The sequence below is a fragment of the Takifugu flavidus genome, chromosome 9 (genome assembly GCF_003711565.1).
Source record: "Takifugu flavidus isolate HTHZ2018 chromosome 9, ASM371156v2, whole genome shotgun sequence".
Taxonomy (NCBI): domain Eukaryota; kingdom Metazoa; phylum Chordata; class Actinopteri; order Tetraodontiformes; family Tetraodontidae; genus Takifugu; species Takifugu flavidus.
In genome coordinates this window covers 6,153,926-6,180,475 of record NC_079528.1, presented here as the reverse complement: position 1 = coordinate 6,180,475, position 26,550 = coordinate 6,153,926, and the positions used below count along the sequence as shown (strand labels likewise).

Here is a 26,550-nt window from a genome sequence, read left to right as displayed (position 1 = left end):
ACCTTAAATGAACATTTGACCAGATGTTACTGATTTTCCCCGTGTGTGGCTCCCTGATCGGCTGTGCCGACAGGTTAGAGCTCTCTGGCCTCGTGAGGCTCGTTGGCCTGGTCTTTTAAATTCAGCATTCTGATTGTTGGACCTGTGCATCTCTGTCAGAGACCTCTGGTGTGGGTCTGTAGCTAAAAGCTGTCTGTTGTTCCTTGCTAGGTAATGATCTTGTTTGACTGGAGTTAGTTGGGGTGCTCTGCTCTGAGCATTAGCCTTAGCTGCTCTCATACTGACCCTCTTCCTGGGGGCACTGGGGGGATGTCAGGGTGAACAAATTAGATTTATGACGTGAAGCGATATCGGCTAGTTTGTATGATCAATTATTACGATCCTTTGGGACTCTCTAATGCCATGTAATTCCTATTGATGGGTAGTCATTTTGAAAATAAGAGATTTGAGCTTGCCCAGACAGCATCCCTATAATGCAACAGCTTTTCAATTTCCCTTCAGTGTCAGTCAAACGAACCCCTTCGGTCCAGTCGCTGCTCCACATAAAGAGGGGGTAATTAGCAGCAGTTTGACCTGTTTACTAACTGCTACAGCTGGCACAGCTCCTGCTGAGCTATACAATGTAGCTGCTCTCTCCCACACATGTTCTCAAGAATTAAATGTTAAAACACAGATGTGTTGTCACTCGGTCCATTTCAGAGTAAAGCTGAACAGGTGGTGATCGTGAGCAAACGGCAAATAAATAACAAGAATCAAAATAATCAGTATGCACCCTTTTAATTTGATCGCTCTCCTCACAGTGTGAGGGTGATGTTTGGTCACCCGCGCTGTTCGTTCACTAGACTCAGATCAACCACGCAAACAACAGGAGACCTTGCAAGGGAGAGCTGACGAGCAGTTCAAGCTTCCTCTCTCAACTCCGTCCGTCTGCTGCTCGCTCTCCTCTTTTATTTGGTGCACACAAGATTTATGTCAATCTGACCTCATGATTCCTTCTCCTCCTATCTCTACGACTTCCTCGTGTCCTTGAACATGGTACCTCCCAGTGCTGGGTACATAACAGCTACAATACTTGATTCAAACACTCATACATTCCTTTTGATTAAACATTCTAAATATACTTACTATAGCATTGAAACGATAATAGTAATAACAACAATAATTCTTCTCACAACAGCCATCTTTGTTTAGCATCTATTCTACTGGTCATGTGGCCTCCACTGGCTAAGCATTTCCCCTTCAGCCACAACAAATAGAAGAAGCTTATGTGCGTCAGCTACAGTCTAATGTTGACCTGCAATGTTCCACAAAGGTGACGTGCAGCAGTAGTCTGTTTCAAAAGGAAGTGCCAAGCAGGAACCAGCCTCTTTCAAAAAGACTGATAAAAGAAACACTGAATGAGAACCTGCACCGAATTACTGGAGTACTGTTTTCAGGCAGTGCTGCAGCCTTGTACAACATCATAAAGCAGGGAAATTGTTACCTGTGGAGAAAAACCCAGCAGGATTCTCCAAATATTTCTCCGAGCCATCGTCGGTGGTAATCCCTCTCTATTATCTTCTCCGGGTGACTGTGAAGGGTGCTATGTTGTGAATGACAGCAGCTCCTGTAGAATGGAACCCAGAATCTCATGCATTATTCAAAAATGTCGTCTCTGCCTCCGCGTGTAAACCCCGGACCCCGTGACAAGTGGAGCACAGTGACTTGTAATGCACGATCACATGCTCCTTTTGAAATGACTGGAAAAGGAAACAAAATATCCTGGAAAAATAAAGCCAAGTGTGTTCTGGCTGAGCTACGACTGGAAGATGCTCAGGCGCTGTCGATCATGCCGCTTGGCCTCGTTTCAGGTCACTCCTAAAAAATAAATGACACTGACGGAATTAGTAGGTGGATCACAGAGGTTGTGTGACAAAAGGTGAATACTTTTGTCTCTCTTTAAAGCGCCATTTTGGGCCTAGACGGGGAGCGAAATTCAACAATGGCCAAAAGTAATCGCCCCCGTCAGGTTCGGGATCACTCATTGATTGTGGATTTTCTGTTGTTGGCTCAAACAATAGATATTGTTGTTTAGGCAGGCAGCTAAATGAGCCCAGCGACCTCGCACGGCGGTGAGGTCTCATTCACCAGACAGCAAGAACGCCGTTTACCATGTGTGGTGACTTGATTAATAGGCTGCATTGTCTTCACTGATTGGCACATGTGGACGTACAGAAGCTCCAGTTTGCTTCGTTCTCGCTCTGTCGGTTACTGCTGCCCACTTTGGACAAGTGTCCACCATTCTTCTTCTGAATTTTGATTTCCCAGGTGGCGGACTTTCTGCCGATGAAGCCGCGCGCAGGAAATCAAAACGGCTCTTGTTTTGTGCTCAAAACAGCAAAAATCTAGAGAGAATTTACAGATCATTAGCAGAAATTCTGTCTATGTGCAGAATGGTTAATGGTCCAAACGCGCCGTGATTCTCATTTGAACTGACTAAAAGAAAAAGAGGTCGACGTTGGTGGTGCTGTGGATGAGAGGTCATTTCTAAGACGCATGACTTTGTGCAGCGTGTTGTTCATTAATATAAGTGTCACCCGGTGAGGTGTCCTAATGTGGGACTGTAACACACTCATAAAGCGAAGGGCTTTATTTACACGACGCTGCACAAGCGTCGGTCAGCAAACGGCCGACTCACTGACTTATTACGAGATATGAAATCAGTCTTTAATCAGATTAATGTGGACGATCGCTGAAGGATCCTCTTAATTAGGTGTTCTTGCAACTTTGTTGCATCATTGTTGGCTAATCTGGATCGTGTAGAAATTCTTTAATTAGCGAATATGTTTGTTATAACGTCTTATCTGAAGTCAAGTCGTGAATATTTCATCTAGAATGAAAACGCGGCACCCTAATCTTTTTCTGCGCTTTGCAGGAAACAAGACTTGCATTTACGTAGGAGTTTGGGTCGGCTTCACGACCTTTTGACCTTTCGCTCCCGCTCTAAAACATGCCGAACTATTGATTTTCCACTGTGGTATTGTTTATAATCTGACCTTGCTCTGATCTATTTATCATGATCAACAATCCCCTGGTCCTCGTGCAACAGCCAACAATGGCATCTGGAGGATCGATGGTGTATTGTTTTCAATAACGAGTCTCCCGAATGGCTGTTAATTAACTGGGACTGGGGCGTATCAGATAGGAGCCATGTCCTGTGATCGTGTGTGACGTCTTTCTAGCAGCAAGAGTAAGAAAAAAATGTAAAAAGGATTCCATCACATGCAGAACGTTTCAGTACCAGTGTGACTCCCTTCATCAGTTAATTAATGAAAGTCACTTAATATGTCAACTGGCCGTTATGATTAATGACACCAAACTTATATGAACTCAAGACTTTTATGTTATAAGGGGAAATTCAGCTGGGGAGTAAAATGTTCCACAGACTGGGTAAGACTGCCCTCACACACTGGTGCCAGAAAATGCAGTTGGGAATAAAGAATAATCTCATGATAAACCAAAGATGCAGGAGCTGTCGTAGGGTTCAGTATCTTGCTCAAGGACACTTTGTCATGCAGTAGCCGCAGGTCCGGGAATAAACCAGCGACCTTCATATCACTGGAGCGCAAATCTTGCTCCTGATATGAAGCGGAATCTGGTGTTCAAATGTTGATTTACACACTCCCGTTCAGTGAAAATATAGTTTTCTCAAGATTCCCGACTCTCTCCCGGGAGCGGGAGCAATAATGAATTGTTTATTTGGAAGGTCTTAATGTCTATGTGGTGGCTTCTTTAGGAGAGTATGCTGAATAAATGGCTGTGTGTCTCCTGTGATGTTGGGAAGATGTGCACGTCCTCTGTTCTCTCATTCCATTTTCTGTATCACTGCTTTTCCATCGGCTCCTTCTCGCCGTCCCCTCCAACTCGCCTTCGTTTCCTTTCTTTTCCTCTTCGCCTGGTTGCAGTAAACTCCTGCGACGCTGTTCCTCCTGGGATGCTTTGAAGCTGCATCATACGCTGGGTGAGCGACCCCTAAAAGCAAAGGGACCATCCTTACCACAGGAGAATCACTTTACTTTGCTTTTATAGTCTGCTGTGAGTCCGAGTCGGGCATGCAGGGTTTCAAATGTCTATGTTGGATAGTCAAACAGCCATGAATAATTAATCAGAGGTGAGATATAACGGGGAGACTCAGGGAGGAAACATACATGCTGAGGTTTTCAACCAGGAATCTGGAGTTTTGCAGGGCCCTTTAATAGTTTCTGAAGAAAATTCTTGAAAATGTTGGATTGATCTTCATCTGCAGGTATTTATTGAATTTTGACAGGTGGATCATATTTAAGGTTTCCTGCCATCTGTCTCTGCAGAACACCTCAGACATGCAACACTGATGAGTCCAAACAAGCGTCCATCCAGTCACACTCGCCTTCAAAATAAAAGGAGATGGCTCAAGGTCTTCCAGAGCACTTCTCTGGGGTTGCCTAGCTACCAGGAAGCCGCAGCTTTTCAGCTCCCACTCTCTTCTTTTCTTGTTCGTCATGAACCAAACACTTGCATTTCTGCGTACGCACAGAGACACGGGCTCGTTGGAACACAACAATGAACCGTGCACAGATATTCAGCATTTATATATATATATTGTTATATTATTACATTTATCATAATTGATTTTTTTAGCAAGTTGAACTTTGCAAAAAAGCAATATATGTAAATTTATATATCTGAAGCTACGATCTTCAATGCTGACAGGTTGCAGGTGAAAAGACAAAAAGCTAACACCTCCCCCCCGCCTGCCTGCTGACTGACATGGGAGCACACGCACACACACACACACACACACACACACACACACACACACACACACACACACACACACACACACACATATTTCTATCTGGATATAATATACTACGCAGCTCCTGACATTAACCCTATCATCCCAATGCTCTCCATTACCTTACATTAACCCTAAGACTAACCCAAACCCCACTTTAACCTCAGCTATAAAACCAAGTCTGAACCCCTCAAACAGAAGTTTGAAGTTGGAGGGTCCAAAATGCCCCCACGTTGCAAAGATGACCCCATTTGCAGAGTGATGATATTGGTAATCAATACGTAGTAAATGAGTCAGAACAGGGAGGGTTTGAGCTGAGCTGTAGCCTAAAGATGAGGAGAATATTTTCTAATATTTACATGATGTTCTAATATCTATTATACTCCTCTAACCAGAAATGTTGCTTCATATCAGCAAGAGCGTAGAGTTGTTCAGGGCGCTTTTATGTCGAGTTATTCTAAGGAATGTTCCACTGGAGTTTATTCTTAGTTATGACAGTTGATGTAAATTAACTATTGAAGCTGAACTCTGACTTTTATTAGTTCTATTTCACGTCACATTTCATAAGTTTGATTCCTGGTTTACAGGCTGCTCGTGTGCTGAAGCAAGAAAAAAAAAAAGGAACTTTTTACTGCAGTGTGTACAGGAAAGGTTGAGAACATTTATGAAACTAACTTTTTATGCCATGAAACGATCACTGATCTGAGATATAGATAGATAGATAGATAGATAGATAGATAGATAGATATTAAAAAAAAAAAAAAAAAATCTCTTCCTCGCCCTCCTGGGCGGTGCCTCCTTCCTTCAGACTCGGGTCCTCTACCAGAGGCCTGGGAGTCTGAAGGTTCTGCGCAGGATCTTAGCTGTTCCTAGGACTGCGCTCTTCTGGACAGAGATCTCTGGTGTGGTTCCTGGTATCTGTTGGAGCCATCTACTCAGGTTGTGTGTTACTGCCCCTAATGTCCCGATCACCACTGGGACCACTGTTGCCTTCATCCCCCACATTCTCTCCATCTCCTCCTTCAGCCCTTGGTACTTCTCCAGCTTCTCGTGTTCCTTCTTCCTGATGTTGCTATCACTCGGGATTGCTACATCTATCACCACCACTGTCTTCCAGTGTTTATCCACCACCACTATGTCAGGCTGGTTGGCCACCACCATCTTGTCAGTCTGGATCTGGAAGTCCCACAGGATCTTGGCCTGCTCGTTCTCCACCACTTTCAGAGGTGTCTCCCACCTGGTCCCTGGGACCTCCAGCCCATATATATCTATATATATATAGATATCTATATACTGTATATCTATATCTATATATCTATATATATATAATCAAAAGGCTAAAAAAAAACCTTAAACGTGCTTTTAGTTCACTCAGTTTACTGTGAAACCACATCACAGCTTATAAGTTCATTACAAGAAATATTAGAGTATTTGATGGCTAAATATGGTTCTCTGTGTGAAACAGCAAAAGAACACTGAAACGTGATGAGACTGAAATAAATCCCTGATGTTCTCTGCTGTCCAAGTGAATTACTGGGGAAGATGGTCGGCTCTGACTTTACATTAAATTAGATTTAATTTACGCCTTTCAGAGCTTTTTCTGAAGACAAAGAGGTGCTGAAAGGAACATCAAAAGATTCTATTTGAATGGCTGAATTACACCGGGATTATTCTTCTGTTTTGATGGAAAATGATTTGATGCTGCGCCAGAATTTTCTATAATTAACAAAAATATTCATCGGCTGAGCAAAATAACAAAATATCTCGTTAAAATATAGCATCTTAGTTTCAGTTTAATATCATTAAAATCTCCTTGAGCTTTTTTTTTCTTTTTGTGCATTTAACTGTTTTTATGTGAAGCAGAGACCAGCGGAGGGATTTGTTGAGCTTCATCATTTCTAGTAAGAAATAAAGAAATAATCAAAGTTTGAAAAAATATCGACTCTCATGAATTTAAATGCTCGGTTTGAGAAAATTTTCATGCAAAAAAGAGAAAGGATCCAAGAAGTTTCCTTCCTCATCAACACATCTCGGCTACCACCAGAAGAAGATTCACAACACAAGTCTTTTAAATCTTTCATTTGGAGTTCTATTGGTCAGCTGTCTGGGTCGGACCTAGAACCAGAACAAGAGCTTAGGGCACCAAAGGAAGACAAAGCCCTTTACACACTACATAGACATTTAGGCAAACACTGAAGGACTTCATATGGAGTCCAGACCAGGTACCCACCGAGGTACAATTATTTATTCTTAATTTCAGATAAAGTGAAGATGAATGTCTTTAGAATGTCTTTTCTGTAAACCCTTGTTGGAAATAAAATCTGAAGGGTTAATCAGCTGAATCGTGATGGAGAATTGTTTGGAGATAATATCACATAGTCCTCAGGAGCTCATGAATTGCTAATGCCCTTTGCGGGTTTTCTTCCAAAGATTTCCACGCGTCCAATAAACTTGTGGCCTGACCTTGGTCACGCACTCCAGATAATTATCTCCCCGAATCAATGCTGGTCGCTTTGATAAATGTTATCATTGGGACAGCGTGCTTGAACACCACTTCCTGTCTCAATCGCATCCCTTCTCAGTGGTCTCTGGCATGGAGTCGAGCCCGCCTTCGCCTGCATCGTCTCAGTTTGGCTCTACCTGCGGAGTTTTCACAAGAATTGCAAAGTGCTGTAACATTCTCATGTTTGGAGCGTCTAAAACTAAGCAACAGCTGCAAAATATTTGTTTATTTGCCTACCAGAGTTTCTTATTGATGATTTGGATGGAATGTTCACAACAGTTCTACACTCACAAGTATGTACTGACCAGCTGTGCATCACAACACTGGCTATAGGAGCATTTTCTCTATACAATAATGCAACAATGGGTGTCACGTCGGCCTGTGTGACGAGGGAGCAGCTTTAACAGGTGTGAAACTGGAGGAACTGCTTTCCTTCTGAACTATTCACCTTTACAAAGCCTGTTGTCACACTCCCTGTTTGCAGCAAGCATATATTTTTCTTTGGTAAATGAACGTTTACAAGCGCTGGGCCAAGGCCGCTCTCCTCTGGAGGCTATAATTCAAGCATAACTACACGCACGGCAATACAGCTGCGGCGGTAACGCCGTCCCATCGCCATCAGAGCTGTAAGTGCGGCGAGGACTGCCCTCGTAGGTGCACTACCGCTTCTCCAGCCTGCAGTTCTCAACATGCTAAAGAGCTCTTACACACTCAGGGGTGTGCACGGGGCATAATCACAGCCAGGATGTCTTCCTTCACCCTCTATCATCTGCAACTCACCATGCTGGAATTATCCACATCCCATAATTGTCGTAGTCGTACATGTATTTATGTTGAAACATAAATGGGGGGAGCAAAAATACCCTGCAAGATGAATTAATGATATAGAAATTGTTTTGCTCTTGCTCTTAATAATGAAAAAACAGTTTCCCGTATTCAAAACACAAGAGAGAAAAAAAGGCTTGAATAATAAATTCCTCAGCTAGAGAAAAAAAAAAAAAATAGAGCGGGATCTACCCCAGCAGAACCGGGACAAACAAGTAGGCCATGGAAGTCTGGCAATGGCTGCAAATTTAGACGAGTCACCCTGATTTCCTACAGGCTGTGTGAACAACTGGAATAGAAAGAATTCAGCTCTGGTACCACCGAACACCCACATCTTCATAATCTGCATGCAGCTCACTGCAGCATGTCCATATGCTCTCCCTCCAAACCCGGATCAGTCCCCTCCACGTCGCACCATCGTGGCTTCCATTCCAGCAGAGTCAGCTAACGGTACCCTTGTCCCGTTTGTCCCAGACGAACGTCTTTGTACCTCATAAATCTTAGCGCACTTGTCACTTTTGTTCGCGTGCAGGAAAACAGAAGTGACGCTCGTCTCCACACAAGGGAGAAGCTCGAGCGCCGGCACATTTAAAGGCCCACGCCACATACAGCTTTGAACACGGGGAGACAGGGCGCGGCGCTGAAAGGCCGCCGCCGTGAGCCGAACCGCCACGATTAATCAGCGATGCTCACCAAAGAAACACGAAGAAACCCCAGCAAACGACACACCATTAGGGTTACAGTGGTGACAGGGCAATGCGTAATCTGAGGAATTACCCATCTAAACTGCCCACTTATCATCCGTTATGTTCCGTTTTAATCCCCATTAATGTACGTGCTCTGCTCCAAACCGCCACGGTGTGGAATTAGCTCTGCTCAGCAACTTTGCAGCTTGTTTTTATGACCCTGGATTTATGTGTTTCATGACAGTCTTCTAGCTGGAACGCGACCATATTGTACAAAAAGAGTCGATAGATGCGACTCGATGGGTGACCTGCGTGTTTGCACAAGAGTGATGGTCACTCAATCAAGCCTTGGTAATTCATAGCCACGACTAACTGCATGAGACACATTGGCAAATCCATCCTACACATGCTGAAATTTTCCAGCCTCAGCGGAGGAACAACCCCGACATGATGTCAGTGCGAGCAGCTTATCATCGTCAATATTTATGTGTGTTTTTACGACGTGATGACCTCCGGGGTGGGGGGTGCTGCTGTTCTACTGATTCGAATAAAGACAGGCTGTAAAGACTTAAAGGGTCCACATGACGCTGGCTTTGATGGGTGTTACAAACGCAGCATGTCGATTGAAATGCCTCCATTGTCTAGTTTAGCCCTTTTTATTACATTGCTGTTTTATTCACAGTGATCCTGATGTGTTCAGATATTCAGAGATGACTCTGAGGACATAGATGGGATGCTTCAGGTAAGCTTCCGCACTAAACCGGAATTTTTGAGTTTCTCCCCACTTTCTCGACCTTCCCGGTGTTAAACTGAGCATCACGCTGGATCTCTGACTCAGCTGAAACGCAAAGCTCTTATCAGACGCAGGCTAATCTCGGCCACATCTACGCCTTCATCGGCTCGCTCCATAAGCACATTATTTCAGGTGTTTGTTCTCTGAGGCCACGTGCACACCAGCTGCTCCTTTTGATGCTGTCTTATATAATCAATGTCGTTTCTGGCGTCACTGTTGTGCACCTTGGGTGATGTACTGGTGAGCTTCCTGCAGAGCTCCCTGCTAAGACACCAAAACCTGCAAACATGTTCTTTTTGAACTGGTGATCATTTAATGGTCAGATCACAGTCCGTCAGAGTCTCCCACATGTATCGACAGGTTAGCGCCCTGAGCTAGCAGCACTTGGGTGGTTGAAGAGTTAGATAAAAATGGTTTTAATAACAACAAAAACAGCCTTCAGTGTGACAGACCCATAAATAATAGATCTTTTTTTTTCTATTTTCTTGTTTTTGTTTAGTGGATTTAGACTTTTGCTAAAACCCAGATCTATGACTACAAAGGTCACTTTTTTAGCTTTAATTAAATATTCTATAATACTCTGAATTAGCCCCCTGTAAATAAGCATGTTACAGATTATTTCAAAGAGCTATGCAAATATTTGAGATGGATTGTTGCCTATAAGTGCTCCAGAAGGTTAACTGGTATTCAGTTTGACTGACACACAACACTTTAAACAAATGTAAAAATAATTGCCAAGTGAATGCTTGAATTTGCTGATTTTCATTAAAATCATTATTTGGCTTTTCTACTCTGGGCCACACATAACTAAGAGTCATTAAATGTGCGTCGTTAATTATATATTTCCTGCCAGGCTAAAAACCATCTGCAGCTACTGGGCTTCATGACACTGAATAGCATTTAAAGAGCTGCTCAGGGTTCTCGGAGTCTCCGTGAGAGGTGTGGATTAATGAAAAGCCAAACCCACGTTAATTATCAGTTTTGACTACACTGATTTAACAAGTGTTGTTGTTTTTGCCTCAAAAACACATCGATATTAAAATGATCACTAGCCGCCTCCCTGTGATGGTGAACGGAGCTTAAAGAGGGCTTGTAAAGGTGTATAGTAAAATGTTTCACACTATATCCGGATCAAAAGGAGGACTTTGGTTTTTTTCTTCTTCTTCATTGCCCTGCTGACAGAAACACATTAACAAGCCAGATTTAGCTCAGATTAATCACACTATGCTTTTGTTGCCCCCTTCTTTTAAACACTTAAATAGTTATTATCAAAATAAGGCATTCAGCTTAAAGTGTAAAAGCCAGGTGTGAATCGGACTCTCATCCAGCCCTTTCTTAGTCAGTAGTTAGCAGGTTTTGAGCTGTTATAGTAACCATATGTTGGATAATCTACACCTTAACATGGCAACAAAAATGGGAAAGTTTGTCTCTTGATGAAGAAGAAAATGGCGCCTGACTGCAACGTCCACTGGCGAAGGCGTCCAGGTTCCCCGCGTCCAAGCTGAATCCAAACCCTCCCCCGGCACTCCAAACTGGAGAATTAAGTTTAAGGCCAGGTTTTTATATTTTATTGCTGTCATTACAACAGCAGCACCATGCGACGATAAGGCTTGATTGAGTGACCGCGAAGTGCTGATAACAGGAAAATTAGCCAGCTTCATCCTGTATCTGCTGCAGTTCAAATCAATGGCTCCCAGCTGTGTGACAAAAGCAACCTGGCAACAAATCAAAGTTGCTCCATAAAATGCATCTCATCTCCATCCTCCACAGTAGTTTTCAAGACACACAAAGACTTATTTGCATCGGGGATACTTAAAATTCAAGCAGGGCACTAGCTATCACTCCGGACTCATAATATGTGATGTCATACAATCTTGTATATTTGCAGATCGATGGTGTCTTGAAAGCATCCCTCGCCTTGACGACACACACTTGTCATTCTTCTCTGCCCCCGCTTTAATGCCACCTCCCGGAGTGTCCTGTAATTTGACCCGTAGGACACGTTCTTTTGTAGGCCTGGCAGCGTCGGGGTGGTGCATTGTGATGTGCTGAAATGGACTTTTTGAAAAGGCGTGCTTGATTTAAACCCAAGGGGTCCTGTTTGTTTGCGGTGTCCTCGGCCATCGGCTGCCAAGAAGGTATCGACTGCAGAGAGGATGAGGCAGGAGAGCCCAGAGGCGGATATGTGGAAGTTAAAATGGATTCGATACGTGAGGAAACGAGTACATCAGAGGCCCCACTTAGCCTAATGGCTCACCATAGAAACATGCTGCAATCAGACGGAATTTAGCGATGCAAATAATTAACGCCCTTGATTGTTTGCGCGTCAAAAACAGAAACGTCTCGACTCGTAGACGGCCTGAGCTGCAGGGCCTGTGGAGTGTGGGTTTTCACAGTGTGGATATTTAAAGGACTAAAAAAAACCAACCACCACACGCTCCCAGGGGGCTATGCAAATGACGAGTTTCACTAATCCCAAGTTTTTCTGCATCTACATGTTTACTCTTCCCTGAAGGTTGTTGCATGTGTTCAAACTAATGTGCTCATTCCAACCTTACATCCCATTTTCATTTTCAAGCCATCACAATAGCTGCTTATGACCGAAACCGACGGTGATTTGAGCTTTTATGGTGGCTAAAAAGGACGAAATTAAAATCACATTATGTTCAATTTGCATGAGCAGAAAATAAGAAGGGACAAGAGTTTGCAAGACCTCTAAATAGGAGTCCTCAACTCTTCTGACTCCCGTGTATTGATCAGAGATTTGGTAATACAATATCCCTCCTGCCAAACCTGCGGTGGTGGTTCCATTGAACACTTTCAGTCTGCAGGACTTGAGACTTTATGGTGCCGCTATCTGGCAGCTCTGTGGTTGCCAAATAACGTCCTCCGGTCTGTCTCCTGGAGACAACCTTCAGAGTTTGCTCCAGCACACACAGGCGCGGAACTAGAGAGTTGCCAAAAAATTGGGGTTTTTTGTTTTACAAACCTTTTGTTTTTAATGGAAATTGTGTCTAATTCTATGAATGACTCGACATAAATTCTCATTGTCTGACTGCTACAGACGTATCTGAAATCCATCGGCGGTCTGGAACAGAGTATGGATCTGATAATTTCTCATCATTACTGGGAGCTGGAGTATTAATGCTCTGTGTTGGTGTGATTGAAGCCCTGGGGGCCTCTGTGTAATTGGTGCCAGCCATTGATTGTCCCAGCCATGTACTTACTCTAAGTACCTGAGCAGTTTTGCACAGACATGGTGGTTAATGGTGAATCATAACAAGCAGGTCAGACAATATTCTTGCTGGGACATGTTTAATCAGAATTAGTCTCGTTAGGTGGCTGCCTAGCAGCCATACAAATAAGATGAGCTCAGTAAACCTTTGTTTTTTAATTGAAATTGTGGGGCAATCGTAGATCGTATAGATCCAGCCCCAACATTAAAATGATTAGATTCCATTTGTTAGCATTCCAGATATTAGCATGCTAACAGGCTAAACAGGCAGACTAAATGCCGGAAGAGCTGGCTCCAGAAGTGAACGGCTGCAATGTGACATCTACAGTGTGTACAGGTTGAGCTGTGCGTGTTCATGAAGGTATGCACGTTTGTGCAAGGTCTTATGCAGTATTCACCGATGTGCAGCAGGACATCAAAGTGCATTGACCCATACTGTATTGCATAATATATTTAACGCTAACTATTGATGTTCTTGAAACAAATTCCTCACGAAGGAGGTAAATCTGAGGGTGCAGACATTTTGTCACGCTTAGAGTAACTTTGCCACCTGTAACTTACCGAGGGTTGGCATCATCCAGCAGGGCTGAGCTGTCAGCTGTCCCTGCACATTTACTCAACTGTTCTATAAATGCAGCTATTACCCACTTGCAGTTTTTACAGTGTATTCAAATGTATCTGGGAAAGGTTAGCAGGGTGAAATCATAAATGGAACAGTGGGTTAAGGCAGATGTGTCCTCCTCCTAATTTAAGCTTTCTGGGATATCAAATTTGTATCCCCCAACAATGTCGTCCATATTCCAGTCACACTTGGCTGGCAGGTGGGCAAACATCCCATCGGCAGGTAGAGGGATTGACATCTTCCCTCTGGATTTTTATCATTTGAAACATCACGGCTATGCTTATATCAATGTTTATGGATAGGGAAACTGCCAGTGTACACTACAGGAGCATGACTGCACCCTGTTTACTGTGTTTATTTCAAGATGACCTCTGACCTGAGCTGATTTAATGAGGCTGGCTTGGAAAACTTGTCAGAGCAGCTGACAGCAGCACTATCTGGACCAGCTTTGTTCTGTAATAAACGTGTCAAAAGAGCTATAATTGCTAGGACTTGGGTTGAGGACGTGATGCTACTGTCCTGTATTAGCAGTGGGAGAGGAGCTAACGATGGATGAAAAATCCTGGACAATCCTTCTGTTTGACTTCCCGAGTCATGTGCAGGCTGAGCTAAAACAGGCGTTTGCATTCTTTTCCCCCCAACTGGCATCATGATGGATGATGCACGCAGTTGTTTTGTTTGAATTTACAAGAAGCTAAAAGGCTACAGCATCCATTACAGCCGTCAAAGTGAGGGTGACCGTTCAGATAGCCAGCAGATGAGGACGCAAAGGTTGTGTCTTTTTTATTTTTTTTAAAAATTCAAACGCACCAGTTGTAGTCATAATTAAAACGATTCAGTTCTAGCACAAACCCTGTCTGTTTTTTTTCCTTGGCGAGCCAACTTTCCAGATGCCTGTGTTTTCATGCGTGATCCTGATGTAATTTGTTCTGACAAGTGACAGTGACGCCTGACTCCGGGAACCCATAGAGGTTCTTGAATTATACATTTTGGAGGAGGTGTATGGGAATTTCTTTAACCCTCTGCCTGTGATGTCACCGGCTTTGAAAATGACTTGCCTTAACAATTTTGTTAAATGGTTTTCTAAGCGCCTTAGTGTCTCGCAGTCAAAAGCATGTCAGCGGCAGCAGGGCTCTCGTAAGGAGTCGTGATTCTGATCTGCTGAGCTGGACGGCCCATGACTGGCAGGACGTGTCTTAGCAGAGACAGAAAGCGAAGGTCTTCACACCAAACATTAGGACCGAGGGGGTCACAGAGAGCAGGCCGTGTCACATTTGATTTGGATTTGCTGGACCAAGGCACTGTTTGTTTTTGCCACCCTGCTTACAGAAAGGGAAGCATGCAGGCGAGTGTTCGGAACAATCCAATGAAAAGCTGATTTATGTGATGGAATCTCTGACTGTAATCTTGCTGACTCTTTTTTTCCACTTGGGCAGGAAATCTGCCACATGCCACAACAGAATGGCCTCCATGGTGCTGTCAATCAGATAAGGCCTCATTAAACTTTAGACTTTGCACTTTAGATCAGCCCAATCCAATTCCAGTCTGGTCATTATCATTCTTTTATTATGGACCCTCATGGCACAATCAAAGAAACAGAAGGTACCATGTGGTGTCACCAGTCAAAGTGATGGCACGCATGGCCTTTAGCAGCAGCGGCTGATGCAATGAGCCCTACCTGATACCTTGATTGGTGTTCACCTCCCCCTGTGAATCATTTTCTAGTAGCGGCTACAAGCGACCAGCTGTGAGAACAGAATTCTAAAAATGCATTTAATTTGTGCATCAACAAAGTAAAGGTGGGCAGTAACTGCCATGGCCCGGTCTGCACGTCTGCTCAAAACCATTTCCGGAACTTTAGAAATAAGCTCCTCTCGGCGGAGATGAGCACCAGCGATTGGTGTGTTTGTTTGTTTGTTTGTTGTTGGCTATGACCAGAGAGACCGTCTTTCCCTACCTTTGATGTGAGGACTGTCTGATTTGAAAAGGGAGCACAGGCACGGCTGAACATCCCAGCAGACTTATCCCTCATTTAGCGTTATTACAGCCTCGTCCTATCAAACGGCGAGAAACAAAATCGTAATTAAGGACATTTGTTGTGGGGATTTAAGTTTCATGATCACACAAGCCAGCAAAAATGCTTCAGGCCTGTTCCGCCCGACCCAACAATGTCATAAAGGACAATATGGCTGCTGTAAAGCCTGCTGTGACAAGACCAAATGACTCTCTAGCCACAGATAATCAGCTTTGTATGTGATGTTGACATGAACGGACCTAGCGCACATTCATCCTGGTACTGCTGCAACAAAGCTGGATTGAGGAAAAAAAAACAAAACAACAGACATTCCTGCTAATGCCTTATTGGCATTGCATTACCCAACAATCTGAGAACATAAGCTGGTTATGAGTGATTTGGTGCACTAAACGCCCATCCTGCCTTGCTTGTGGCTTATATGGCTCTTTTTTTAAAGAAGTTCTGTTTTCTGCTTCACCCTCCAGTAAAGTAGAACTGTGACTGGCGTGGTTACCAAGAGGTGAGATGTTCTCTACAAGCAGCCAGTAAAACACACGGTTTAATTGGTTGTGTTTAGTGCATGAGGAGATTGGTGAGACGCTGGTAATAACACAGCAAGAAATGACTGGAAGTCGAGTTTTATCCACCCTGTCACGAGCCCGTGCTGAGTAGTGCACTCAGGTTGCTGAGAACCTCCAATAGGCTTTGAGAATGGGTCTCAGTGCCTTGCCATTTGTCTTGAGTGACAGCTACTGTGTGTGTGTGTGTGGGTCTGTTTGTGTGTGTGAATGTGACTGCATGTATATATGTGGGGATGGGAGAGTTGGGTTCTTTTTCTTTGTTGTTTCCACCCTCTGTAAGGCACTTTGTGCTACTTAATTCATGAAAGGTCCCTTACAAATAAAGATTGGGTGAATGTTTTGGAGGCAATGACAGACAGATGGAAACTGTAAAATTATGCAAAGAGATGTGAAAGTGTAACGTATTAAATGAACAGGAGGCCGAGGAGCACCCTGGGACATCAGCCTCACACAGATAACCAGGGAATCACTTTTGAATCAACTATCAACTAGCTTTATGTAATAATGAGAGTAACTGCATTATGAAACCCACCTCTACTCTCCTCTTCATGAAGCTCAAACACAGGCGCTCAGTAATGCCTGATAGGCGGCATTTAATTCTAATCCATTATTAAGAGCAGGTCTGTATATGATCCGGCAGCACCCGAGCCCACATTTGGTATTCAAAAGCATTTTCTGGCCACATGCAGTTGTATCCCTTTCAGTTACAGCTCATGAATAACATCAAACAGACCATGAAGTGCATAGAAATAGAAAATGTGATAACTATGAGGGTGTATCCTGCCACAGCCTCCGGATCTAGAAACCCCACCACAAGCAAATGTGCGTTTCATAGATGGTTGCATCAAAAACTGCGTCGTAAATCGGCTGATTGGTTGATTTTAAACAGCATGAATAATAATTTAAAACAAAATAGTTTATGCCAATTATAAACCTGCAGACTCCAGACTCTGCAATGCTGGCTTTAAATCAATATGCGTGTTACACACATCCCACATCCACACGCCTTCTGACTTTTGAGGGATCATAGGGAAATTACAATCAGCACATTTTCTTATCTGCATTCACCACAGGGCGCACGCGCGCGTGAGTCGGAATTTCTTTATTCAGTACAATAAGATTATTTATTTTACACCTAGTGATTGTGCAGCCAAATGCAAATGGATGATTTCAGACACCATAGAAGGCTGCTCCATCACCTGCTTTCAGCTCGTGGAGGTTTTAAAGGGATGAGCTCTGTCGTCAGACTGACTCGCCTGCAAAAGCTGAATTTACTGAAGTAAATAAATTCGGGAATGACAGTTTAATTTTCCAAATGATGTTCAACACTTGGCTCTGGCTGTGCTTATAATCAAAGAGGAGAGGGCCTCATTTAAAACATCACTCAGAGAAAGGTTTGGGAAATTGGTTTCTCAAAATTACTTTTCATTCAAAGGTGCAGCAAGTGTTTAATTTGGACCGATGCGATGCATTTTAGAGTCGAAACAAGTAAGTGCAAGGAGCCACATTTCACATGGACTCATCAGATGATTCAGTAATGAAGGATAACTAATGTGCTTTTTGTCTTTCATCACAACCTAAAACTTGCGTTGCTTTGGAGATAGGGAAGTATTTGTTTTGATACAGGGGTGCGGCGGTAAATCAATCTTTTCACACCTTGTCTTGTTCAGTTTCAAGTTGATGTCAAAAAATGCTTTATAGTATCTAAACAAAAGGAAAATATCTTAAAGGGGGCATCGCTCACCTCCTTTTTTTGTCCTCCCAAATAAAGAGGTACCCACAGTCCTGTACACACTGGGGAAAAAATAATTTTATATATATATATTTATATATATATATATATACTCTGCCAACTTCAGAGAATATTTATGCCGTTACAATGAGACCTTTTTAAGCTGCGTTTCTGATAATCTATTACAGAATATAATACAACTTTTATGTTTGTGTCTCCAGAGCAAACCCTCACCATGTGCAGGCCAAATCTTCACTTTTGCTCCGTCAGCTCCAACTAAATCACATCAGCAGCTCCCAAATACAGCCGGAATAAGAGCCGAAGGTAAGTCTGATCCAGGGCATTTTGTTTTCCCTTGTGTCAAAATGATGGATCTGCTTTTTGTTCAGCAGATACTGACACACAGACTATGGAGCAATTTTGCATCGACACCTTTTTAATTAAATCCTCAGCATGCAGTCAGTCACTAAGAGACAGCAGGCATCCAGAGTGTTACAGCACCAATGCCATAAATGTGATCCCACAGGTAGTTTGTAAAATGGGTTTATTAATATTTTCGGTGTGCGTGTGTGCTTTGTGCGTGGCATGGGGGAGCGTGTCGAAATGGAAAAACTTTTTTAGGACAAACTTGATGATTGTTCACCCCTGACACTGGGAGGGGGGGCAAATTTTGCCAAACCAACACTGTTACATCAGTGTTTTTCATTAATATCGCTTGTGGAATCATAACATACATCACTGACATTGTGTTTCTGTGTGTACAGCATAATATACACGCAGAATCAATAGCGTGCACTGATAAATACTTTGCCACAGACCTGTTTGCGAGAGCTGACTTTGACAAATCGTCCCGATTGCTGCAAATCTGTGTATTACCATTGATCTTCGCGGTGCTGATGCGGAACCACAAAAAAGCAACAACCAAACCTTGATGCATAAAGTGGAGCAGAGTGCTTCATGTTGGAGCCCTAATTGAGTATCTAAATCTTTATTATCTAATCTTTATATTATTGTTTGCCTCTCCAACCGTATATGGCACCTCTGGATTGCTGCTTGTGAAATCCACGACTTGAACAGTAACAGCGCGCTGACCATTTATTTATTTTACTGCTCAGATCAAATAAAAGCAATGAGTCATGCAGAAACCTTTGTGAGCGGCGCCACTTTAGCTTCATAATTGTGTTCATAACTTACTTTAGACGTTTCTCTCCACACAAACGGCACATTGCTTAATTGCTCTGCTTGGATAATGCTTTTCAGTCGTCACAAGATGTTAAATGCAGATGACTGATGGTTTAAATCGTGCCTCGAGCATCATGTAATGTGAGCAAACATGCATGTGTCCATTTATTTTTCGAGGCACCCTGATGTACCTGTCTCTGCTCTCTAAAGGTTTTTGCCATGCTGATTTTTTTCCAGATGCATCAACTATTTCAATATAAATGAAAACCAAATGAAAGGCAAGATGTGTGGAGCTGCTCTCCTGTTTGAATTCCACAGTATGACGAGAACTGAAATAGCTAACCTACAGAATCCATTTTCACATATTACAGCACGTTTCCAGCCAAAGTTGCAGCTTACATCCACATTAATATGGATAAGATACATCTGTAAGCTTTGGTAATTGAACACCTCTTTCCTATACGTGTGACTTTTTATTTTTCCCCTCAAACTACATAGTTGTTGGCAAAACATTCAAATGACACATTTTCAGATTAAACGTGTTATCTCACCACCACAAAGCACAAATTTACATTTGTACTTCATTATATTATGCTATTATATTATGTGTTGACTGTAATTAGTCAAATGTGCTGTGATTCCCTGATATTTTGCTGAAATATTGATCTTTTTGTTTTGAACCAGTCAGAGTTTGGGTTTATCACCACGGCCTTTGGATTACAATTGTAATAAACACAAGCAAGTAATCTATACAATTTAATATATAACATATTAGAGCCACAGATATATGTGTTTGTACAGTTTAACCATGCGACTTAATAAATTGGACAAATAAAGTCCATCCATCTCCTCCTGCTTACCGAGTTGTGGGGCGAGCCATCTGGGCAGGGACACACCAGACACACCTCGCCGAACACCTCCTCCGGCTCTTCCGTGAGGATTCCAATCCCTCCAGTGTATCTTGGGTCAGCCACGGGATCTCCCCCCAGCGGGACATGCCAGAGGGAGGCGTCCAAGGGGCATCTGATATAGCTGCCCAAGCCACCTCAGCCGGCCCCTCTCGATGTAGAGGAGCAGCGGATTACACTGAACTCCTCCCAGGTGACCGAGCCCCTCACCCTATTTCTAAGGGAGCACCCCCGCCCCCCCCCCCCGATCCATAAATCGAGAGCTTCACCTTTCGCCTCAGCTACTTCTTCACCTTTATTGCGGCCCATGTCTCCACTCTCCATCCTTCACTCCTCAACAAGAGCCCAAAATGCTTAAACTCTTCCCCTTGAGGGAGGGGCTCTTCCATGACCTGGAGCCACACGAATAGCACACCAAACTAAAGAGTACAACACATTTTTGCATGCAGAGCAAATACCAAAACAGCTTTGAGAAACAAAACAATGGAGATAAAAAGAGGGACAGAGCAGCTCCATCGGGGAGATCTAATTATTGTATGCAGTTAGATCTAAAGTTTGATGTAAAACGATTCACGTTGTTAACCGTTGTTTTGTTTATATAAGCTGCATGGATTCATGGCTTCTCACTGTAGCGGCTCGCCTAAGACGTCGATAAAACTGAACTAAGTGTCCATTAAAAGCAGCTTCCTGATCATAACTTCATGAACGTGATGAACTAATGCACACTGGTATATTTAATGTCAGGAAGTGAGGGTTGGGTATTGCAGCATAGCTGTTTCTGTGGGCATGTGGCGGTGAGTTATGAAGGGTGGGGAAGTCTTCAGGGCTTTCTTGTCCATTCACTTGTAATTTTCATTCTTTAATCCTTAATGACCACTGCATCATATTCATTTTATTATCTACCAAGCTATTATCTCCTTGAATAGTTCTTGATTAAAGAAACATGCTCACGACATCAAAGCACCCGAGGTTTCAAAATAGCCTTATTCAGCAACTGGTGATGGCCTAACGCTGCATTTGAGGAGGAAGCCGGTACACAGGGGAAAAGCAACGCTGTTCTCAAGATTTGAGGGATAATTATACATTATTGTGCAATAATGCAGTGTTGTTGGGTGGTTTCAAACCTGTTCGTGGAAGGTCACGGCAAGGTGACGCTGGAATCCTCATTTGCACTGAAGAACACCTTCTGCTGGCGTCAGATGTGTGTTCACTTTTAAGATACCACATTAGGAGACGATGTCACACAGTAGGTCAATGCTATTACTGGGCTACTACTGCAGCTCCTAACAAAGCAATGCTGCTTGTTCTATGTAACACCTCTAGCATCTGGAGCTCCTCTTTCATCACATGTGTAAATGTGTAAGTCGCTACCTTTGGCACAGAGCTGAAGCTCTTTTCAAATCTCAAAAAGCTAGAACTGTTTAACTGTGCTGCTTCGCGTTTGGACTTACTAACTGTGGAGCTCTATGCCTGAACCTGATCTGCATCAAGTGGCCAAACTGGTCACGATGGACTCCTTTCATTTTGATTACTGAAGGTTGTTCTCATTTCTCCTACATTGTGTACTTCATTACAAGTGGTTTTAGATGTGTGTGTTCCTAACAATTATTTCTGAAGTTTTATTTAAGATACTTTTTTTTAAAAAACCTTTCAATGCAGAATAAATAAAACTGCACTTTCATCTGCGGTTGGGAGCTGAACATTCCCCAATCTTCTTACCATCCCTTTGACATGAGCTTCCTGTTGCTGGAGTCAACCATCGCTACCTCAACAGAAATGTTGAGAAAAGCTCCCTGGGCTCCTGACACCAGGTCCACTAGGACCTGTGATGTGTTCTTTTCTTTAGGATCGTTGCCATGATGCCACGACTCTGTCAAATGTCAGTGCAGCTCAAAAACCATTTGGCATTCAGTCACCCGCAAAAAGAAGGAAACCTTTCTTCTGCCGTAAATCGGGGCAGTGATGTTTTTATTTATTTTTATGGGGGAAACTCGGTCCTTATCAATAATATTATTATTATGTCATTATGTTTCCTGGACAGTAAACCCGGTTCTGTTCTTCCTCATGATGAGAAACATGGGACATGTTATTTTCTTTTCTCCACCACGTCTGTGGTCTGTTTGTCTATGCGGTTGCAAGAAAATGACATTTCCTTCTGAATCTTTTCTTATGGCCGTGATTCAGGAATGCAGAACGCATCAGTGGTGTGCGTCTCAGGCATCCGGTCACCAACACTTATTGCTATCAACGAGGGTTGTTCAGGTTGGCTATTTACAGTTTTCCTGCACATTCTCTCAACATGAGGGCTGAAATAGAAGCATGTAGCCTGTGGTGCTTTCCCCTACAGTGCAGGTTCTAGTGGAACAAAAGGCCATTTAATCGGCACACTTTTGCACTATTTAATCTTTCCCTCTCTTTTTGTATCAGGATAGTTTAAGAGTAATGTAGTATATGTTGACCATACAAAGAGACTTTTCCACTTTTTTTCCCCCTTCCATTTCTGTTAAAGGTTTGTGTCTGTGCAGCCGACGACACTGGATTTATGCAATATTTAAAGTTACACATTTCCTGGATCATGAAAATAAGCTTAAAATTTAACAAGGCTGCAGCAAATTAAAGTCATATCTAATAGTTTATGACATTTGTACAATGATTTTATGTAATTCCAACCATTCTAATGATGGTTATTAATGAAATCCATAAATAGTCACATGAGCTGATTCACACACGACAGTGATGACCTTTCCAGGCGCAGCAGGGGATGATGGGCCACAATATCACATGTTTACATATGTGGGAGTTGGAGTCACTAAACTGGAATGATAAAATAAGAGCCACTTCTTCCTTCTGCACAAGAACAACTAGAGGAAAGTAAACAGTTTGTAGCTTCTTCTGCAACTTAAAGGCAGTGTTTTATGCAACAAAGTCCTAGTTTCTCAATTTTTTACCCACTTTTGCACTCATCACTGTCATAGATGAGAAAGAAAAACATTAAATTGAGTCTGAAACTCGGGTATCACAAACAGGCATTATTTTAAAGATTTATTTTCATATTTAAATTTTAACAATTGCACCATACCCACGTATAGAGTTCTAATAAAATGAATCAGTCAATTAAAAGTAATATTGTCTCCTTGTCTAAAAAAACAATCCTTCTGACTAGAGTAACTCATTGATAATTTAAGCCAAAGACTTCAACAACCAGTGAATTGCTCCAGCAGAGGCTGAGTAATACATCCTGGTTGCCTTTAACACCTCAAACACCCAAAACTGATGTGTGGATGAACTCCTCGATGGACTCGTCCCCTCCATAATGCAACAGAACAAAGTGATAAATGACACTCCTGCAGTCAATAGCAGCAAACTCCTCTGCTCTGGAGCTAATTTCAGACATTCCATTCGTGCACCTTCAACTCAGCATAATATGATTTCAGGTTTGTACCTGTGAAATACACCCAGAACATCGAAGCACACCGTCTCTTCAGAACTACAAAGTTAAAGCTTGCACATCACATTGTTGTTGGCATCTGATCTTTGCTTTAATGAGACCTAATGAGGGTTCCCCTCGTCAGTTAGTGTGAGGGTGAGGGTTTCCTTTTCACTGTTGAGAAACGGGGAGACGAGTCGTTTAGCTTACCCCAGGGCCCAAAGCGTGGCACAACATTTTCTGGGATTCCTGTTGCCAAAGCTATCAGCCAGTTGCGCACACACATTGGACAGTCAAACAAAATCCACGATACACAAATAGCTGATGGCAACAATCCAGTTGTTGCCTGATGGGGACTGTTCTTTCGATTATTTTCTCAAAAACATCAAGTTTCCTAAATCTGGGGCTCTGGAGCTTTACTGTCCTCACAGACATGGAGACATCCAGCACGTTCTGTCCCATTTCCTTTCCCCGACAACATGTTCAGTGAAAATGTTATACAGTTAAACTCACGTTGCTGTTAATTAATGGTTAATACCGAATAAAAGAGGGACATTTACCACAACAAAAATGGTTGAAAACACAAAAATCAAAGAGCTGCTTTTGAGATTCGATCACTGGAGAGTGAAGCTTAAATAAATCCAAAATAAAACATCTGGAACAACTGTTTTGGATCACAACGTAGAGTGAAGACTTCGCTCGCTTGATTCAGACGGTCTGTTCCATCACAAAGAAACTATTAAACAAATAATGTTAATTGCAACGATTCCTTTTGTTGTTGCTTTCACATGATTATTTATTGCAGTAATAATGTTTTAAGCAGTGTTGTTTCGCAACTTGGCTCAACCTCCAACTGGCATATGCTGCAATTGCAATCATGATGCCTGCATGCCTTATAATTACCTCTGCCAAGGAGGTTTTGTGACAGCTGTCTGCCTGTCTGTCTCTCTGTCTGTTTGCCACCCTGTCTGCCAGATAACTCAGTTATATAGTTAAATCTAGTCGATAATTATGGTAGTTTAGTTTGCCTGGTGGAGTGCTGAGCACTCGTATCACCATATCTGATTTACTCTGCGGAGATCCGGGGCACCAATTATTGGAATTCACTACAATCTCTATACATTCCACAGAACAGAGCAATCAGGATAATAAACCAGGCTGGCTACAGGGCCCAGGCTCATCTACTGCTTCTGCAATCAGGGATAGTTAAACTCAGGGATCAGATAGATTATCAAACTGCACAAATCACGTTCAAAGCATAAACACAACAGCAAGAAAACAGTTACCAGGAAACATTCAGCAACACTTAATTAAGAGGGAAGGAAAATGTGATTTAAGGGCATTGTTTTACATCATGAAAGCAAATGTAGGAACAAGAAAAACTGTTTGTGTGTCCATGTTTGGGGGGAAACTATGAAACGGTCAAAAGAATGAATTAAAGCAATGTCTCAACGTGGTGCCTTTCAAAATATTGTTAACCAGCGTAACTCTGGAGGGCTACACAGAATGATTATGCCTTCGTGTTGTTGACTCTTCAATTTGTTTTTTTGATCACCATCTGATGGTACAAGCTAAAATTGTGTCTTATTTTGTTGTACATGTTGAAAATTAAATAAATAAACTAAACTAAATGAGTTCTGCTGGCGTTACTGGTGTGGCACATGTGTGGACGTTTGAAAACTGTGCTACTTAGATAATGTGATTCTGGAAGCGCCATGGTAATACTTCAGCCAGAGGGCTTACCCAGGCTTATCTGCAAGCTGTACTACAGAGCAGGAGACTGTGGCTCCAAAGAAAGTCTCGGCCACCGTGACCAATCTGTCAAGTTTCAAATAGAGAAATGTTCATCTTGAAAACCTGAAGACCAAATGTTACTAAACAATAGCACAGCATTCCTCACTGATATTGTTGAATGTATAGGAAGTATGACCCCCTCATCATTAACCAGTCTACACGGTTATGGAACCACCAAGATGGTGGACAAATGTAAAACAGACACAAAAGTCTGGTAGGGAGTTAAATATGGGGTTAGAGCTCATGTGAGCAACAATAGATGAGTGATTATAGAGCTTGAATTCATCTAACACTGATTACACTTGAGGCAACAGCTTATGTAATGGATACAGCTACGTGCTAACTGCCAAAAAATTAGTGCAGCCATTAGTTTCAATGGCAAAAAAAGCTCAAAAAGAGAAGGTTCCTACAGTTTTAATAAGCTACTCTTTTGGTTGCTCGTGAGAGCATCAATGTCTTGGGCTGGCAAAAAAAAAATGGTTTCTAGTCACTTTGATTTTCATGCAGGTGTTTATCGGCATCACTTAACTGAAAATTAAATGAAAGTGACTTTTTGTTGTTGGAAAGTGCAACTGGAAGAAATGATTTACCCTTTTGGCCACAGCTGTTTGGAACCTGGCGTTATTTTTTTTAAATCTGCATGTCCTCATTCATAAGTGTGAAGAATAATCTAACTTCAGATGAAATTTCAGTGTGAGTTGTGGAAAATGATTTGCGTTTGCCTATTTCTATGGTCGGTATTTCACAAATATCGTTTGAAGGTGATATTTTTGGAGTTATTTACACAAATACACCTGCACATTTTGAATTCTATGTCATTCAGTTCAACACTGCTTATCTACTCACCTCTGAAGTGGAGACAAAGCTCCCAGTTCAAGTAGCCAGAAGTAAAGAAGCACAAGAAGAGACTCAGAAATGCAGAACTACATGACAACAATAATGCACCAAAGGGTGTGAGCGGACATTATTTTCCCACTGAGGGCAGCCATGCCATTACTACCATATAACATTGTCCAGCTCCAAAACTGCAGCAGTTTTCACATTAGAAACACGCTGACATTTTTTATCCGACTCTCCACGTTGATGGACGGAACATAAGCAAGTGAGCTGCTGGAGGTTCTAGACTCAGAGCTTTAGTGACGGGGTGCTGATGACATGTTGCCTTGTCTCAATAATATCAAGGTCAGCAACCTCTAATCAAGAGCGACTGCAAATAAAGCCAGCATGTAATCAATATAATCTTTGCTTCTTGTTGCAGTTCTACATGACTGCCAGGTTTAATTGTCAGTTTGTTGGCACAGCCTGATTGATTGATATACGCTGCAGATAAAGCAGACAAACAGAAAACAATCTGCCCTGACCCAAAACCGGCCGCATTAATATTACTACTTCACAGGAGGTGTGTAAAAGCAGCTTGTCTTGTTGACATGCGGCT

The 26,550-nt window shown here is 42.5% G+C and overlaps 1 protein-coding gene across 1 annotated transcript in view; it reads left to right on the top strand.

Moving 5' to 3' along the window:
* Positions 1–26,550, top strand: part of lingo2 (leucine rich repeat and Ig domain containing 2) — a 166,946-nt gene that overhangs the window by 5,071 nt on the left and 135,325 nt on the right. The window contains exon 3 of the mRNA XM_057043213.1: positions 18,026–18,128. The gene's annotated coding sequence lies outside the window, so the exon portion shown is untranslated. The remainder of the gene's footprint in view (positions 1–18,025; positions 18,129–26,550) is intronic.